This window comes from Ranitomeya variabilis, chromosome 2 (genome assembly GCF_051348905.1).
Source record: "Ranitomeya variabilis isolate aRanVar5 chromosome 2, aRanVar5.hap1, whole genome shotgun sequence".
NCBI classification, from domain to species: Eukaryota; Metazoa; Chordata; class Amphibia; order Anura; family Dendrobatidae; genus Ranitomeya; species Ranitomeya variabilis.
In genome coordinates, this window is record NC_135233.1 from 207,053,659 (window position 1) to 207,073,102 (window position 19,444).

General features: G+C 43.4%; 1 protein-coding gene across 6 annotated transcripts in view; it reads left to right on the forward strand.

The window, feature by feature from the left end:
- Window positions 1-19,444, forward strand: part of LOC143804921 (rab GTPase-activating protein 1-like) — a 137,729-nt gene that overhangs the window by 58,813 nt on the left and 59,472 nt on the right. Inside the window, exon 1 of one of the 6 annotated variants that reach the window (XM_077283526.1) lies at window positions 940-1,031. The exons of 4 other annotated variants lie outside the window; for them this stretch is intronic. The gene's annotated coding sequence lies outside the window, so the exon portion shown is untranslated. Of the gene's footprint in view, window positions 1-939; window positions 1,032-19,444 lie in introns of those variants that run through there. One more of the 6 variants, XM_077283528.1, reaches the window with a different exon arrangement.

Here is a 19,444-nt window from a genome sequence, read left to right on the forward strand (position 1 = left end):
AAGTTTTCTGGCTTTCATAAAATGACTTCAGGGAAAGATGGAAGTACAGTTTTGGGTCATAACAAAGCAGCTGGAAGCCCAAAACAACGCCAACCGTGATAAACTTAAAAATAATAATAGATAAAGACATATAAAATAGACTTAAAAAGGGGACAAATGGAAAGATGAATATGGGAGAAACAAAAACACCTATTAGGCTGTGTAGGTTTTTTTTTCCCCATACATCCAGTGTTTTACCAGCAGGAGATTATCACTGCAGGACTAGGTATCCTGTACCTCCTGGTCCAACCACACCCCCAGCACTGATTAGCAACTTTCTGTCAATATACAGTGTACACAGAAGCTGCCAATCAGTGGTGTGGGCGGGGTTATATACAGCTCAGCATTTGAGCTCTGCTAGATCTGCAGCAGAGAATACTGTGATTGTATCACAACTGCTGCACTCAGTAAAACTGACTCATGGCTGAAATTGGGGTCTCCGTCCCTACATCATGCTGCTGTCAGATTATATATTGAAAATGTGACAACAGATTACTGTATTCCCCCTCAATAAAGAAAAAAGTTAAATAAAAGCAGCAAGTACTCCACTCTGGTGGCAGCTCAATGCCTGTTTTCTATCTAATTTTGTGTGTTTTTAACTTTTTTTATTTTTCTTTTTTTATATCTGCTCACCTGTTGTTTGGTTTTCCTCTTTGTCGGCAGAGTTTTGCAATTCCAGATGTTTTCTGCGGATTCTTCTTTTTAAAGGGTCACAAACATTGGCCCATCTCCACTCCAGTCACCCCTACACCATTCTTGTGTGTTTTTTGAGTACGCCAGTTTTTTTGGAACAATTTTTGTGATATTCTGCGAAACATGTGACTCTTTCCTCTAAGAAGTCGCAAAAAAATGTTCAATAGAGAAAAAAAGACCATTTTTAACTTTGATCAAAATTCTTAGATCGCAGGTGGCATTTTGATGAATTTGGTGCCAAAAAAAAAAGTCAGCGAAAAGTCAAAAAAGAAAAGAGACTTTAAAAGAAACTCAAAGAGGTAAGTTACTTTCTTGAGTACTGGAGCTTTTTCATGGTAAAAAAAAATAAAATTATCCGCCCTCATCTGATGTCCAAAGGAACGGCTCATCTAGGCACAGGTGAAGAGCAGTAGACACCGCTTAGAACAAGAAATGAATGCCATCACCGATTATTGTAAGCATCGCACATATTGTAGTGTAGTTTTGCTTAAACTATTGTCCTCAGGTGTAATTCAATGTAAAACAACACAAACCGCACATTACTTGCCCTCCCCGGGTCCAGCGCTGTGTCTCTGCCACTGGCCCGATCAATATTTTGTCTGTATTGCTGATGTCACTTTGACAGCGCTGCAGCCAGTCATTGAGCTGAGCATTTGCGATCTTGTCTACAGCGCTGCAGTCAATCACTGAGCTTATGCCATGTACATCGGCAAAGTAAATGAGCTCAGCTCTCTATGTGATATCAATGCTGTATCCAGTCAGCAGAAGCTCTGGAACGTCATTGGTCGGCAATTTCAAAAGGAGTTGCCAGCAGCGGATCTAGATGATTTGCCCAAGTGCATTCAGAGTAGCAGAACATAACCTCGTTGATGGCAGACTGTAACTGCAGGGTTTCTGCACATGAATAAATAAGAAGTCTTGAACATTTTCATTAGATTACAATAAAGCTGCAAGTGCTTACTACTTCTGCAGTCCTTATGACCATAGTTGTATATGGATACTAGATAGTTGCAGATGGATATATACACATGCAGTTGAAACCAGAAATTTCCATACACTATATAAAAAGACACATCTGCATGTTTTTCTCAATATCTGACATGAAATGTATTTTAATGCACACCTGAAACATCATGGTAAAGTCTAAAGAAATCCGCCAAGATATCAGGAATTGGATTGTGGACTTGCACAATCTGGCTCATCCTTGGGTACAATTTCAAGATACCTGAAGGTGCCTCGTTCATCTGTACAAACAATTATACGCAAGTACAAACAAGATGGGAATGTCCAGCCATCATACAGCTCAGGAAGGAGACTGGTTCTGTGTCCCAGAGATGAATGCGCTTTGGTCCGGCGTGCATGTCAACCCAAGGACAAAAGCAAAAGACCTTGTGAAGATGATGGCAGAAGCTGTGTCAATATAGTGTGAATAATTTAATGCACAAATTTGTTGTCCATTCGTAATTACCTTGACAAGTGTACTTATGCTGGCTTGGATGCACAAATATGTATATCTTGTTACTGTTTTGGTTAATAAACGAATTAAAAAAAAAAAAAGATTGTGTCAATATCCACAGGGAAATGAGTACTGCATCTCAACATGGGCTGTAAGTCTACTCTGCCAGGAAGAAGCCATTACTCCATAAGAAACATAAAAAAGCCAGATTAATGTTTGCAAATGCACACAGGAACAGAGACTTAAATTTTTGGAGACATGTCCTGTTGTCTGATGAAACTAAAATTGAACTTTTTCGGCATAATGACCATCGTTATGTTTGGAGGAAAAAGAGAGAAGCTTGGAAGCCTAAGAACACCATCCCAACTGTGAAACATGGGGGCGGCAGCATCATATTGTGGGGTTGTTTTGCTGCAGGAGGGACTTTTGGTCTTCACAAAATAGATGGCATCGTGAGAAAAGAAAATTATGGCAATACTGAAGCAACATCTCAAGACATCAGCCAGGAAGTTAAAGCTTGGGCGGAAATGTGTCTTCCAAATGGACAATGGCCCCAAGCACACTGCCAAAATGGTAACAAAGTGGCTTCAGGATTACAAAGTCAATGTTTTGAAGCGACCATTACGAAGCCCTGATCTCAATCCAATTGAAAATTTATGGCCAAAGCTGAAAAGGCCGGTGTGAGAAAGGCAACCTACAAACCTGGATCACTACACCAGTTTTGTCAGGAGGAATGGGCCCAAATTCTGGCCAACTATTGTGAGAAGCTTGTGGAAGGAGAAACCAAACGTGACCCAAGTCATTCAGTGTAAGGGCAATGGCACCAAATACTAATGAAATGTATGTTTGCAGTAAGTAATAAAAATGCCATAAAACATCCCCTCTCTCATTATTCTGGCATTTTGCAAATATTAATAATTATGGTAATCCTAACTGACCTAAAACGGGAAAGGTTTATTCTGATGTCATGTCAGATATTGAGAAAAACCTGCAGATGTGACTTTATAGTGTATAGAAACCTCTGGTTGCAAACCATCAACTCAAATACTTCAAGTAGCAAAGTAGATGGCATATCCACGTTTATTAACCCCTTCCCGACCCATGACGCCACGTAGGCGTCATGAAAGTCGGTGCCAATCCGACCCATGACGCCTATGTGGCGTCATGGAATGATCGCGTCCCTGCAGATCGGGTGAAAGGGTTAACTCCAATTTCACCCGATCTGCAGGGACAGGGGGAGTGGTACTTTAGCCCAGGGGGGTGGCTTCACCCCCTCGTGGCTATGATCGCTCTGATTGGCTGTTGAAAGTGCAACAGCCAATCAGAGCAATTTGCAATATTTCACCTATGAAAATGGTGAAATATTGCAATCCAGCCGTGGCCGATGCTGCAATATCATCGGCCATGGCTGGAAATCCAGATCTGCCCACCGATCTCCCCAGTCCTCCGTTCTGTCCCGTACTCCCCTCCGTCCGCCTGTCCGCTCCCCCGTCCTGTCCGTTCCCCCCGTGCTCCGATCCATACCCCCACACCACCCCATACTTACCGATCCTCCCGGGGTCCGTCCGTCTTCTCCCTGGGCGCCACCATCTTCCAAAATGGCGGGCGCATGCGCTGTGCGCCCGCCGAATCTGCTGGCCGGCAGATTCCTTCCATGTACATTTTGATCACTGTGATAGGTTTTATCACAGTGATCAAAATAAAAAAAAAGTAAATGAACCCCCCCCTTTATCACCCCCATAGGTAGGGACAATAATAAAATAATTTTTTTTTCCCACTAGGGTTTGGGGTAGTGTTAGGGGTAGGGTTAGAACTAGGGTTAGCGTTAGAATTAGGCTATGTGCACACGGTGCGGATTTGGCTGCGGATCCGCATCGGATTCGTAGCAGTGTTCCATCAGGTTTACAGTACCATGTAAACCTATGGAAAACCAAATCCGCTGTGCCCATGGTGTGGAAAATACTGCGCGGAAATGCTGCGTTGTATTTTCCGCAGCATGTCAATTCTTTGTGCGGATTTCGCAGCGTTTTACACCTGTTCCTCAATAGGAATCCGCAGGTGAAATCCGCATAAAAAACACTGGAAATCCGCGGTAAATCCGCAGGTAAAACGCAGTGCCTTTTACCTGCGGATTTTTCAAAAATGGTGCGGAAAAATCTCACACGAATCCAGAACGTGGGCACATAGCCTTAGGGTTGGAATTAGGGCTAGGGTTGGAAATAGGGTTAAGAATAGGCTTGTGGTTAGGGTTAGGTGTTATGATCTGGTGGCCTAAGAGCAGCATGAGACGTACTCTGGAGAAGGTGGTACCTGTACTGACCGCAGACCCTAAACTTAACACCGCAACTAGAAGTAGCCGTGGAATGTACCTAGCGCTCCCTAGACATCTCGACACAGCCGGAGGACTAATTACCCCTAGAGATAGAAAAGGGAAAACTATCTTGCCTCAGAGAAAATCCCCAAATGATAGACAGCCTCCCACAAATATTGACTGTGAGAGGAGAGGGAAATAACATACGCAGGCTGAAATCAGATTTTAGCAAAGGAGGCCACTTCTAGCTAAATAGAAAGGATAGGACAGAGTACTATGCGGTCAGTATTAAAACACTAGAAAATATCCACCACAGAAAATACAAAATCTCCACAGCTAACTAAAGATATGGAGGGTACATCTGCATCTCCAGAGATACCAGCTTGGCTGAACAAATTCTTATACAGACCAAGCTGGACAAGACAAAAACATGGAAAAGAACTGAACAATAAGGCCACAGCATGTGGACAGCAAAAATCAAGGCCAGAACTTATCTTTGTTGAAATGAACAGCAAAGCAGGAGAGACCAGGCAAAGATGTGAATCCTCCAGGAACAATGGACAACTGGCACTGACTAAAGGGTCAAGCAAGACTAAATGGCCCAGTCAGAATGGCAAAAAGTGAACACACCTGATAACTGCTGTGATTCAGAGACAGCAGTTCTACCACTTACAACCACCGGAGGGAGCCCAAGAGCAGAATTCACAACATAACCCCCCGCTTGAAGAGGGGTCACCGAACCCTCACCAGAGCCCCCAGGCTGATCCGGACGAGCCAAATGAAAGGCACGAACCAAATCCTCAGCATGAACATCGGAGGCAACAACCAAAGAATTATCCTCCTGGCCATAACCCTTCCATTTGACAAGATACTGAAGCTTCCGCCTCGAAAAACGAGAATCCAAAATCTTCTCAACCACATACTCCAACTCCCCATCAATCAACACCGGGGCAGGAGGATCAACAGAGGGAACAACGGGCACCACATATTTCCGCAACAAAGATCTATGAAAAACATTATGGATGGAAAAAGAGGCAGGAAGGGCCAAACGAAAAGACACTGGATTGATAATCTCAGAAATCCTATAAGGGCCAATAAACCGAGGCTTAAACTTGGGAAGAAACCTTCATAGGAACATGACGGGAAGACAACCAGACCAAATCCCCAACCCGAAGCCGGGAACCAACACACCGACGACGGTTAGCAAAACGCTGAGCCCCCTCCTGAGACAACACCAAATTGTCAACAACATGAGCCCAAATTTGCTGCAACCTATCAACCACAGAGTCCACCCCAGGACAATTAGAAGGCTCAACCTGCCCCGAAGAAAAACGAGGATGAAAACCAGAGTTACAAAAGAAGGGTAAAACCAAGGTAGCAGAACTAGCGTGATTATTAAGGGCAAACTCGGCCAATGGCAAGAAAGCCACCCAATCATCCTGATCAGCAGACACAAAGCATCTCAAATAAGTTTCCAAAGTCTGATTAGTTCGCTCGGTTTGGCCATTTGTCTGAGGATGAAATGCAGAAGAAAAAGACAAATCAATGCCCAGCCTAGCACAAAAGGCCGTCCAAAACCTAGAAACAAACTGGGAACCCCTATCGGACACAATATTCTCCGGAATGCCATGCAAACGAACCACATGCTGAAAAAACAACGGAACCAAATCGGAAGAGGAAGGCAAATTAGGCAAAGGTACCAAATGAACCATCTTAGAAAACCGGTCACAAACCACCCAGATAACTGACATCCTCTGGGAAACTGGAAGATCCGAAATAAAATCCATAGAAATATGCGTCCAAGGCCTCTCAGGGACCGGCAAAGGCAAAAGCAACCCACTAGCGCGGGAACAGCAAGGCTTGGCCCGCGCACAAGTCCCACAGGACTGCACAAAAGAACGCACATCCCGTGACAAAGAAGGCCACCAAAAGGACCTACCAACCAAATCTCTGGTACCAAAAATCCCAGGATGACCAGCCAACACAGAACAATGAACCTCCAAAATCACTTTACTAGTCCATCTGTCAGGAACAAACAGTTTCCCCACTGGACAGCGGTCAGGTTTATCAGCCTGAAATTCCTGAAGAACCCGTCGTAAATCAGGGGAGATGGCAGAAAGAATCACCCCATCCTTCAGAATACCGACCGGCTCAAGGACCCCAGGAGAATCCGGCAAAAAGCTCCTAGAGAGGGCATCAGCCTTAACATTCTTAGAACCCGGAAGATACGAGACCACAAAATCAAAACGGGAGAAAAACAGGGACCATCGGGCCTGTCTAGGATTCAGCCGTTTGGCAGACTCGAGGTAAATCAGATTCTTATGATCGGTCAAGACCACAATACGGTGCTTGGCCCCCTCAAGCCAATGTCGCCACTCCTCAAATGCCCACTTCATAGCCAACAACTCACGATTGCCGACATCATAATTGCGTTCCGCAGGGGAAAACTTTCGAGAAAAGAAGGCACACGGTTTCATCAAGGAACCATCAGAATTCCTCTGAGACAAAATGGCCCCTGCCCCAATCTCAGAAGCGTCAACAACCTGAAAAGGAAGAGAAACATCCGGCTGACGCAACACAGGGGCAGAAGTAAATCGGCGTTTAAGCTCCTGAAAGGCAGAAACAGCCGCAGAGGACCAATTCGTCACATCAGCGCCCTTCTTTGACAAATCGGTCAGGGGTTTAACCACACTGGAGAAGTTGGCAATGAAACGGCGATAAAAATTAGCAAAGCCCAATAATTTCTGAAGGCTCTTCACGGATGTGGGCTGGATCCAATCATGAATGGCCTGAACCTTAACCGGATCCATTTCTATAGATGAGGGAGAAAAAATGAAGCCCAAAAAAGAAATCTTCTGTACTCCAAAGACGCACTTAGACCCCTTCACAAACAAGGCATTATCACGAAGGATCTGAAATACCATCCTGACTTGTTTCACATGAGACTCCCAATCATCTGAAAAAATCTAAATATCATCCAAATATACAATTATGAATTTATCAAGGTAATTCCGAAAAATATCATGCATGAAGGACTGAAACACAGATGGAGCATTAGAGAGTCCGAATGGCATCACAAGGTATTCAAAATGGCCTTCGGGCGTATTAAACGCAGTTTTCCATTCGTCACCCTGCTTAATACGAACAAGATTATATGCCCCTCGAAGGTCAATCTTAGTAAACCAACTAGCCCCCTTAATCCTAGCAAACAGATCAGAAAGCAAAGGCAAAGGGTATTGGAATTTGACCGTGATCTTATTCAAGAGGCGATAATCAATACAGGGTCTCAAGGAGCCATCTTTTTTGGCAACAAAGAAAAAACCTGCTCCCAATGGTGAAGAAGATGGCCGAATATGCCCCTTCTCCAAGGACTCCTTAACATAGCTCCGCATGGCGGTATGTTCTGGCACAGACAGGTTGAAAAGTCTGCCTTTAGGAAACTTACAGCCTGGAATCAAGTCAATAGCACAATCACAGTCCCTATGCGGTGGAAGGGAACTGGACTTGGGCTCATTGAATACATCCTGGAAATCTGACAAAAACTCAGGAATTTCAGAAGAGGGGGAGGAGGCAATTGACATCAAAGGAACGTTACCATGAACCCCCTGACAACCCCAACTAGTCACAGACATAGATTTCCAATCTAATACCGGATTATGCACCTGTAACCATGGGAAACCCAGCACAATAGCATCATGCAAATTATGCAACACCAGAAAACGACAATCTTGCTGATGGGCTGGGGCCATGCACATGGTCAGCTGTGTCCAAAACTGAGGTTTATTTTTAGCCAACGGTGTAGCATCAATGCCCCTCAAAGGAATAGGACTCTGCAAAGGCTGCAAGGGGAAACCACAACGTCTGGCAAATTCTAAATCCATTAAGTTTAGAGCGGCGCCTGAATCCACAAATGCCATGACAGAAAATGACGATAATGAGCAGATCAGGGTCACAGACAACAGAAATTTAGGTTGTACAGTACTGATAGTAACAGAACTAGCGATTCTCTTGGTACGCTTAGGGCAATCAGAAATAACATGAGCAGAATCGCCGCAGTAAAAACACAACCTATTCTGACATCTGAATCCTTGTCGTTCAGCTCTAGACACAATCCTATCACACTGCATAGGCTCAGGACTCCGCTCGGAAGACAATGCCATAGTGTGCACAACTCTGCGCTCCACAAGCGTCGATCAATCTGAATGGCCAGAGACATAGAATCACTCAGACCAGCAGGCGTGGGGAACCCCACCATAACATCTTTAACGGATTCAGAAAGACCCTTTCTGAAAATTGCAGCCAAGGCATCCTCATTCCATTGAGTCAGTACAGACCATTTTCTAAATTTCTGGCAATATGATTCTGCCGCTTCTTGACCTTGACACAGGGCCAACAAGGTCTTCTCAGCATGATCCACCGAATTAGGTTCGTCATACAATAACCCAAGCGCCTGAAAAAAGGTGTCAACATTAAGCAACGCCGGATTCCCAGGTTCCAGGGCAAATGCCCAATCCTGGGGGTCACCACGCAGCAGAGATATAACAATTTTAACCTGCTGGATGGGATCACCAGAGGAACGGGGTTTCAGAGCAAAAAACAGTTTACAGTTATTTTTAAAGCTCAAAAATTTGGACCTATCCCCAAAAAACAAATCAGGAGTTGGAATTCTAGGCTCTAAAACCGGAGTCTGAACGATATAATCGGAAACACCCTGTACTCTAGCAGCAAGTTGATCCACACGAGAAGCCAATCCCTGAACATCCATACCAGCGCCGAACTCCTGTACCACCCAGAGGTAAAGAGGGAAGGAAAAAAAAACACAACAGACTACAGAAAAAAAAATGGCTCAGCACTTTCCTTCCCTTCTTCTGAGATGCGGTTAACTCATTGTTGGCCAGTTGTACTGTTATGATCTGGTGGCCTAAGAGCAGCATGAGACGTACTCTGGAGAAGGTGGTACCTGTACTGACCGCAGACCCTGAACTTAACACCGCAACTAGAAGTAGCCGTGGAATGTACCTAGCGCTCCCTAGACATCTCGACACAGCCGGAGGACTAATTACCACTAGAGATAGAAAAGGGAAAGCTATCTTGCCTCAGAGAAAATCCCCAAAGGATAGACAGCCCCCCACAAATATTGACTGTGAGAGGAGAGGGAAATAACATACGCAGGCTGAAATCAGATTCTAGCAAGGAGGCCACTTCTAGCTAAATAGAAAGGATAGGACAGAGTATTATGCGGTCAGTATTAAAACACTAGAAAATATCCACCACAGAAAATACAAAATCTCCACAGCTAACTAAAGATATGGAGGGTATATCTGCATCTCCAGAGATACCAGCTTGGCTAAACAAATTCTTATACAGATCAAGCTGGACAAGACAAAAACATGGAAAAGAGCTGAACAATAAGGCCACAGCATGTGGACAGCAAAAATCAAGGCCAGAACTTATCTTTGTTGAAATGAACAGCAAAGCAGGAGAGACCAGGCAAAGATGTGAATCCTCCAGGAACAATGGACAACTGGCACTGACTAAAGGGTCAAGCAAGACTAAATAGCCCAGTCAGAATGGCAAAAAGTGAACACACCTGATAACTGCTGTGATTCAGAGACAGCAGCGCTACCACTTACAACCACCGGAGGGAGCCCAAGAGCAGAATTCACAACAGTTAGGGGTGTGTTGGGGTTAAAGTTGTGGTTAGGGTTGGGGTTAGGGTTGGGATTAGGGTTAGGGTTGTGGTTAGGGGTGTGTTGGGGTTAGTGTTGGAGTTAGAATTGAGGGGTTTCCACTGTTTAGGCACATCAGGGGTCTCCAAACGCAACATGGCGCCACCATTGATTCCAGCCAATCTTGCGTTCAAAAAGTCAAATGGTGCTTTCTCCCTTCCGAGCCCCGACGTGCGCCCAAACAGTGGTTTACCCCCACATATGGGGTACCAGCATACTCAGGACAAACTGGACAACTTTTGGGGTCCAATTTCTCCTGTTACCCTTGGGAAAATAAAAAATTGTGGGCTAAAAAATCATTTTTGAGAAAAGAAAAATTATTTTTTATTTTCATGGCTCTGCGTTATAAACTTCTGTGAAGCACTTGGGGGTTTAAAGTGCTCACTATGCATCTAGATAAGTTCCGTGGGGGGTCTAGTTTCCAAAATGGGGTCCCTTGTGGGGAAGCTCCAATGTTTAGGCACACTGGGGCTCTCCAAACGCGACATGGTGTCCGCTAAAGATTGGAGCCAATTTTTCATTCAAAAAGTCAAATGGCGCTCCTTCCCTTCCGAGCGCTGCCGTGCACCCAAACAGTGGTTTACCCCCAAATGTGAGGTATCAGCGTACTCAGGACAAATTGGACAACAACGTTCGTGGTCCAGTTTCTCCTTTTACGCTTGGGAAAGTAAAAAAATTGTTGCTAAAAGATCATTTTTGTGACTAAAAAGTTAAATGTTAATTTTTTCCTTCCATGTTGCTTTTGCTGCTGTGAAACACCTGAAGGGTTAATAAACTTCTTGAATGTGGTTTTGAGCACCTTGAGGGGTGCAGTTTTTAGAATGTTGTCACTTTCGGGTATTTTCAGCCATATAGAACCCTCAAACTGACTTCAAATGTGAGGTGGTCCGTAAAAAAAATGGTTTTGTAAATTTCGTAAAAATGAGAAATCACTGGTCAAATTTTAACCCTTTTAACTTCCTAGCAAAAAAAAATGTTGTTTCCAAAATTGTGCTGATGTAAAGTAGAGATGTGGGAAATGTTATTTATTAACTATTTTGTGTCACATAACTCTTAACAGAATAAAAATTCAAAATGTGAAAATAGCGAAATTTTCAAAATTTTTGCCAAATTTCCGTTTTTTTCACAAATAAACTCAGAAATTATCGACCTAAATTTACCACTAACATGAAGCCCAATATGTCACGAAAAAACAGTCTCAGAATCGATAGGATCCGTTGAAGCGTTCCTGAGTTATTACCTCACAAAGGGACACTGGTCAGAATTGCAAAAAACGGCCAGGTCATTAAGGTCAAAATAAGCTGGGTCATGAAGGGGTTAAAGGTGTCCAGGTTTGGGATTCAAGTCTAGCCACACTATGTGACTGCAGACTTCTAAATCCTCAGAGCGCACAGTGCGCTCTGTCAGGACTCTGCAGGAGTGGGTGGACGTGTGACCGTAAGTAGGTAATTTGCACACATGCCAACTAGACGTGTGCGGCCTCTCTTCACAAATGAATTGTACGAAGCTGGACACGACTAGTCAGAATGTGACCAGAAGTATACAAATCACATACCTGGCTCAGATGACCGCCCACTGCCGGCAATGGAGAATCCTGACAGTGCGCATTGTGCGCGTTAAGGATTCACAGGTATGCAGTCACATAGAATTACTTATTACATTTCCGTTACTAAAAAGGAAACACGCGTTTCTGGCATGTTAGCACCTTTAGTCATGAAAGTTTGAATGCTCAACAAATATGGATGTTCCATCTTCATCCCATGCAGAGTTGGAAGTTTTTCCATTTCTTCATCTTTTGTGTAACATTTACAGGTCTATCCAGCCTGCGATTTCCATAATTCCACCACTTTTTCCCTCTTGGTGTTTCCCTTCATTCGTTACTGAGAAATCAGCATTTGTATTGATATGTAAATGGCTATGGTAGAACTGAAGCCTCCGTCACTCCAGCTCTTCCCCACTGACTCATGCCGCTTGACTGACTGCTCCTGTGTATCAAGCTGGAGGAGATGGTGCAGGGTGGGGAAGAGAGCTGCAGTTCGGGGCCCAATTTTCTAAAAGCGGACAACCGCTTTCTATTCACAGAGCGATGACTGAAACTGTGCCGACATCACCCCTGTGAATGAAAGACCGAGCCTGCCGGGGGGAATAAAGTCCATTTCCTCCTGGCAGCGGGGCTCTCAGTGCTGTGGCCACATGTGACACAACACTGCAGATTAATCCTACAACTGCAGGTCAATGCAGTGTTCCCTTTAAATGTGAAATCATCTCGTTGTTCTCTCACAGCACAAGGTGTGGTGCAATGCACAAGAAATAGGGAAAGTTCATCGAAATTCACGCCGTCATGGGGAACAGCCATACTATAGAAGTACAAAATGTGCACAGTGATGGGTTTTTGCTTAAGAAGCATATAACGTTTCTGGAGCAAATTAGGAAGGATTGTGAATCGCTTCACTTGGAGAATCTAAAGGTAAACGGGTTTTGCAGCAGAAAGATAAAGTGTCGGCTTGTGCAATTAAAAGCAGTGGTAAATGAATTAAGGGTTAATGGCGTTTTTTGCTAACTCATTTGATAGCAGCATAATGTAGAGGCAGAGACCCTGATTCCAGGGACATATCACTTGCATTGCTGGCTGTTGGAGTTTTGATAAAATATCAGTTTTTTCTGCTGCGGATCTAGCAGTGCTGTAAATGCTGAGCTCTGTATAACCCCGCCCACACCACTGATTGGTAGTTGTCTGTTTATACTGCGCATAGACAGAAAGCTACCAATCAGTGGTGGGGGTGGGGTTACACTGCAGGTGGACTACATGGCATGTGTCAGCTAGTCCTCTACTGATAATCCCCTGCTGATAAAACACTGATTTTATTGAAACAATAAAACAGCCTAGTAAGTGACACATTGCTGGAATCAGGGTCTCTGTACTGAGCATAGCACAGTGTATCAGTAGCCTGGGTTGCTTTTTGTATCTAATCCTTCCTACTGCTGTATGTACAGAGGCTCTTTCTACTTTCACTTGTGAAAAGTTAGACAATGTTGTCTAAAGAAAAAATGGATCCGTCGATGGAAAAAAGAAGAAATGAAGTGCAAGGAGGAAAGCCATTCAACCCATTCCAATTAGATGAAGCAGAACCTGCCTTTGACAGCTACAAGGTACGAGGCAACATGATTAATCGATAGAAAGCACACCGGACCCAGACGCCTGTCTGCCCTCCGCTCACAATGACTCGCCGAGGCGGACATAGCCTTCATCTTTGTTAAAGGGGTGTTAGTGTAGAAAACCCATTGTATATGAAGAATTCTAAGCTCGTACGCGGGAGGTTCAGAGACCTCTATCATGGTCCGAGCAAAGACGTCTCTCTAGAAGAGGATCCCATCTGCCATGTTATAGTCAACCAGCCGATGCAAAGTGCTCGGTGTAATCATTAATTTGCCCCATGATGGCGCTGCAATAACATTGAGATTATTTTTTTTAATGAACGTAATGTCATGGGGTTCTTGGGATCTTCTAGAAAGTAAGGACTTTTCCAAGCAAAAAAACTCCATCAAATGAAGCAAGAAGTTCATTATGGGCAGTGGGCACAGAGGGCATCCTGGGTGGTAGAGGCTGTAACTGTTCGTATGACAAGACTTTTTGTTGTTGGATATGTGGAAAATGAGGCAGTAAGAAGGCAAATAGATGGTAGAATTGATTATTAAAAGGCAGAGAGAGAAAAGAAACATAATAGGGGGGGAGGGGGGGGGATAGGCGTTCAGTAGAAAATAAAAATGGGCCCCCAAATAGTAGGTACCAGAAAGATAGCAAAAATCCAAATTTTGTGAGCCTTTTTGTTTAAAAAAAAATGTATCTTGAATACTACTGAACCATTAGATTTATTAAAAAAGTAAATATTACGATACGATAAACTTTATTGATCCAGAGGTTAATATTTCTAATAATGTCAAACATGAAAAATTATTAGCCCCCTCGACCCTAAAAGCTGTAGACACCTTTTTGATGAAAATTTGAACTCGCCCTTTTTGTCGAATTTCAATTCCGATGCATTACCAGAACTTTACCGGCTACTGCACTTTTACTTATTACTATTTCTCAATCATTTAGATGTATCTTGGCTCTCGTTTTAGATAAATTCAGTGGTCTAACTAAGCCTGGGGGGAAGTCCCACAAAGTCCCATATTAAAAGACTTATTAAACACCTGTGATAGTTGGAAGCCACAGACTTTAGGTTACAACACTGGATAAAGTTCAACTAATCTCATGTTATATTCTTGATTCTTTCAAGTTGCCCAGTTCTTTATGGAGGACCTGTTACCAGGAGAAGGGGGCAATTTTTGTTCTTCATTCCCACTGCTTAATTAAAATACAGTCCCAGAGATTTGATCTTTTCTTTATGGTGGATTTTAATGAAGAAAAAAAATGGAATAATCCGGGAAGCAACAGGAATAAAATCAAAGCAAAAACTGGGCCCTTCTGACCTGATGACAGATCCTCTCTAAAAGATTAAAGATTTCGGGTATGTGCACATGTTAAAGTGCTGCAGAAATTTCTGCACCCTTTCAGCAGCTCTTGGCAGGAAAAAAAAGCAGTGTAAAATGTGCCATTTGGTTGGGTTTTTTACATGTATTTTTGTAAATACTACAAATCTGCATGTAAAAATTAAGCAACGTGTGCATGAGACTTCAGGAATCTCCTTCACTGCTGGAACAAAGAAATCCTAGACGTTTTGTGACAAAACGGTGCAGAAAAATAAGCGACAAAGATGCAACATGTGCACAGACCTGAAAGGTAACTGAAAGATAGGTGGTGTCCCCTGCAGCGCCATCACACGGTAAATAAAGCATTAATTTACCCCAACAGACTAATTAAAATTATTTACTCCTCTTAAATGTTATGCTGCAATTTTTGCAGCATTGTGCAATTTCTCATTACTTTCCATGGGTAAAAAATTGAAATGCTGCAAATTTTAACAAATTCTGCAGTGCTCTTCAGTCAGGATAAAAAAAAAAAAAAAGTTTGTGTATGAGATTTCTGAAATCTCATTGTTTTGCTGGTTCTATACAATGTATCTCTTTTTCCACCTAAAACCCCACCCCACAAAAATGCGCCATATGAACATACCCTAAGGGTAGCAAAACATCTTCGCTACCACCATGATTTACTGTTGGTATGCCATATCTGTGTCATCAAGAGAGGGCCAATGTAATTATATATTGTTTTCAGACTCATATAATTTTCCCTTATCCAATGGATAGGGCATAACTTGATCTTTGGTGACTCACCCTTTTACGTTTTATAGAGACAGCAGAAAATCAAATCATAAATCATAAAACAGATAGATGAGTCATCAAAACAAAGTGAGTTATTATGGAGGACTTCAACCTCCCCTGATATATTTCTAAAGTGGAAACCTGCAGGTCCAGCAAAAGAAGCAAGCTTTTGACAAAAATAAAAGCCAACTAGCATTCATTACTTGATGCAGGACCGAACAGGAGAGTAGGGGTCACTTTTAGACTAAATTTTGACAGGCCGGGCTGAGCTCCATAGTAGATCCAGCACGGCAACTATCGGCAAACCCCGGCCGCTATGGTAACCCATTTGCACCCTGCAGTCGGCAGTTTACATGCTGCATACAGAAACTATAAAAGTCTGTAACTTCAACCTCCTTTTGTTGAAATTACAAGACCCTCTACAGATGTCTTGATTTATGTGAAGGAGACTAGTGATGCTTAGGGATCGCGTGACATAATGTCATGTGATCTCCTGGAAAGACAGCACCAACACTGCTGGAACAGCGCCAGCACCAGAGGTGAGTAAAAGTTCCTATTTTATTAGAGGGAAACATGGGGATTGAGAGGGGTTATTATCTGAGTAGGATTATGCACTGTTAGGAAACTAGATGTACAGCGACCAAGGTTATTAACGGGGGGTCTGCAATACCAAGGCAGCTTACCCAACTTGGGGTTATTCAGTTTGGTAAAAGGCTGCTTAGGTGGTGCTTACACAATGATTTTGCAATGTGGTTTATTATTTTGTGATTTTCAAAAAACGCAGCTGATTTAACAGCATTTTTGGGAAAACCACGACCAAAAAATGCATAAAGAACATATTGTGTGAACACAGAGTTGGGGATTTATTAAATCTCTCCAGCCGGCTTGTCAGTCTTTAGAGACGTCGAGGGAGTGCACAATAAAAGTAACAAGTAGTAAAGTAAAGCGATCAGGGACAACATACCGAGCATACGTCAGTGTTGACAACCGGCGAATGCTCAATGGGGCAGGGACTAGCCCAGCCCCTGAAAGGGTCGCCTGTTTAGGGGTGGGGACAGCAGCTGCTGCCGTCACCACTGCTTCGGCCCTCTGATGACGTCTCCGATGTATGCTGAGATACTAAAACGAAACCTCATCGGAAGTAAGAAAAAAACACACAGGAAGTTAGAGGGGGAAGGGTAGGACATTTTTAATTGAACAATGCTTAGTTTTTTACTTTAGAGAATCCTTACATTTCAGTTAGTTTTCAGATAACCTATTTTAAAGGGAACCTGACGGCTGAAAAAAACACTATTAGCCTGCAAATATGGGGTTAATCTGCAGGTTAATGGCTTTATTAATCGTGCTGGTGCCTGCAGTTAGTTGAACCCTGCCGGGAGAAAATGAACTTTATACCCCCACCCCGGTAACGTTCTTTTTTCAATCACAGGGGCGGTGTCGGTGCGTGTTTGTCTCTGCTCTAAGTGTAGAGAGCGACTACTGTAACAGCACCCTGGACCTGACTGGTTCTACATTGGGGGCTGGCTGTCAGTCAAGGCCGGCTGTCAGTCAAGGCAGGGGGTGCAGTTACATCCGCCCATTTATATACTCGGAGCGGTCACTGAAGCAGCACCAGCACCGCTCCTGTGGCTGCAACCCGAATTCTGCCGGGAGGAATAAAGTGCATTTTCTCCCGGCAGCGTTCAGCTAAGTGCCGACACTGGGTAGTTTAATAATGCTATTCACCTGCAGATTAACCCCATATTTGCAGGTTAATCTTGTTTTTTTCTGGTGACAGGTTCCCTTTAAATCTTATTTCAGCCATATTACTCACTAGTTGTTGATTTGCCATTCCAGCCTCTACACATCTGAGAAGACTTTGCTGGTAATTTCTTATACTGTCTACGGGCTGAGAAAGGGGCAGGATGCAGCATGAGGAAAATGGTAGTGGGTGATGGACCCACCCAACAGTTACCCTCGTGAAAAGCCGGGTTCACCCAATGTCTGGAGCTTTATTTCTGTCAGGTGGGCTTCTGATTCCAGAGGAGCTATAGACCTCACTTAGGCCAAATAAATATGCTACTTTGGACTTGTAGACCCTTTTTCTGGCGGTGTCCATCTCTTTACACCAGACCCAATAGTGCAGTATTAGTGCTAATATGTCCGGCTTACAAGATGGACAACGGATGTAGTCCAAAGTCGTCTCATTAAAGTTTATAGCTCTGTTGGAGGCTCAGCTGAATATGCGCATATTCCTCACTGTAATGAGCGGTCCCACGTGACCGCTCACACAGGACAAGGGGCCAGCGCTGAGAGGACAGAGGAGACATCGCGGGAGCTGGGTGAGTATTTCTTCTGCAAGGGGCCGGGCGGCGCACTGGGGGTGGGAGGCGGGGGTCACATGCAAACTTTATTTTTCACAAAAAATAACAAAAACTTGATCTTTCATCTCTTCTCTCCTGCGGGGGAGAAGAGATGAATGCCGCCTTCAGCACCACACAGGGGGGACAGCGCTTACTGTAGCGCTGTCTCTCCTGCGGGCGGTACGTGCACACGGAGGAGAGTGCACAGTGTTCTCGGTGTGCACGTGTGCAGGACGTATTGCTGTACATGCTGCCTGAAAAAAACGGACATGTCTACGTGTTTTGCACACGGACATAAAGTCCATGTGAAAACACGCACATGTGCAGAAACACATAGATTCTAATGTGTCTACGTGTGTCAGTGTCTATGGTACGTGAGAAAACTGTCACTAAACGTACCGGAGACACTGACCTGTGAAAGAGGCCTAAGAAGCGATCAAAACGTCACATCTCAATAAAAACTTAATCAACCGAAAAATATAAAATTTACGTTTTTTTTTTTGCAAACTTCTGATTTCTTTTTCACTACTAAAATAGTTTAAAAAAACAACAAAAACAAAACTGGACCTTTTGGTATCGCTGTAATCCCACTGATGAGCTGTAAAAGCAATTTCCAAAACACAATGTCAGAATTGCTTCTTTAATATATATACTAGATGTTTCCAGTCAGCTAACGCTCAGCACGCTCATTGCTATCTAATTAACGCTACTGGTGATTAAACTAAAGTAAATAATGACAACATTCAATAGCGCTTACGCAGGTGGTAAATTAACTTAAAATGAAGTTAATAACAATAATTGTGACAATGTGGTGGTGGGGATTATGTGTGGTAATGTGGGGGGGCGGGATTGTGTGTGGTGATGTGGGGGGCGGGATTATGTGTGGTGATGTGGTGGGGGCGGAGCTACTGTGCAGGGGGCGGGATTAGCGAGTAATCACGATGCCTCTTATATACAGTATATAGATAGATATATGTATAGATATATAAAAGCTCAGAAAAAGAGGCAGCACTCCATTTCTTCTGTGAAAATGTGGAAGATTTAATCAACCCACTTCTCTGGGCGACGTTTCGGGCTCCATCTGAGCCTTTCTCAAGCCTTGAGAAAGGCTCAGATGTAGTCGAACCATCGCCCAGAGAAGTGGGTTGATTAAATCTTCCACATTTTCACAGAAGAAATGGAGTGCTGCCTCTTTTTCTGAGCTTTTATAAACTTGGTGCAATCGTTGGACTTGTTGCCTGGGGCCTTGCACCCTTAGATAAGTAGAAGTGTTGTGCTGTTCCCTTTTTTTGCTGTGTATATATATATATATATATATATATATATATATATATATATATATATATATATATATATATATATATATATATATATATATATATATATATATATATATTAATAATTTCTCCCTTCTTGGAATTTTTTTTTCCCCCATTTTGTGGGAAATTGAATAGTGTCATTCAGAAGTACAACCGATCCTGCAAAATAACCGGCCCTCATATGTCTGTGTGGATGGAAAAATACATAAGTTATGGGCGTAAGAAAAAAGGGAGAAAAACAGGAATTGACCGCTCTGTGAAGTTTCCCGTCTGCAGAACTGTGCTGTGAA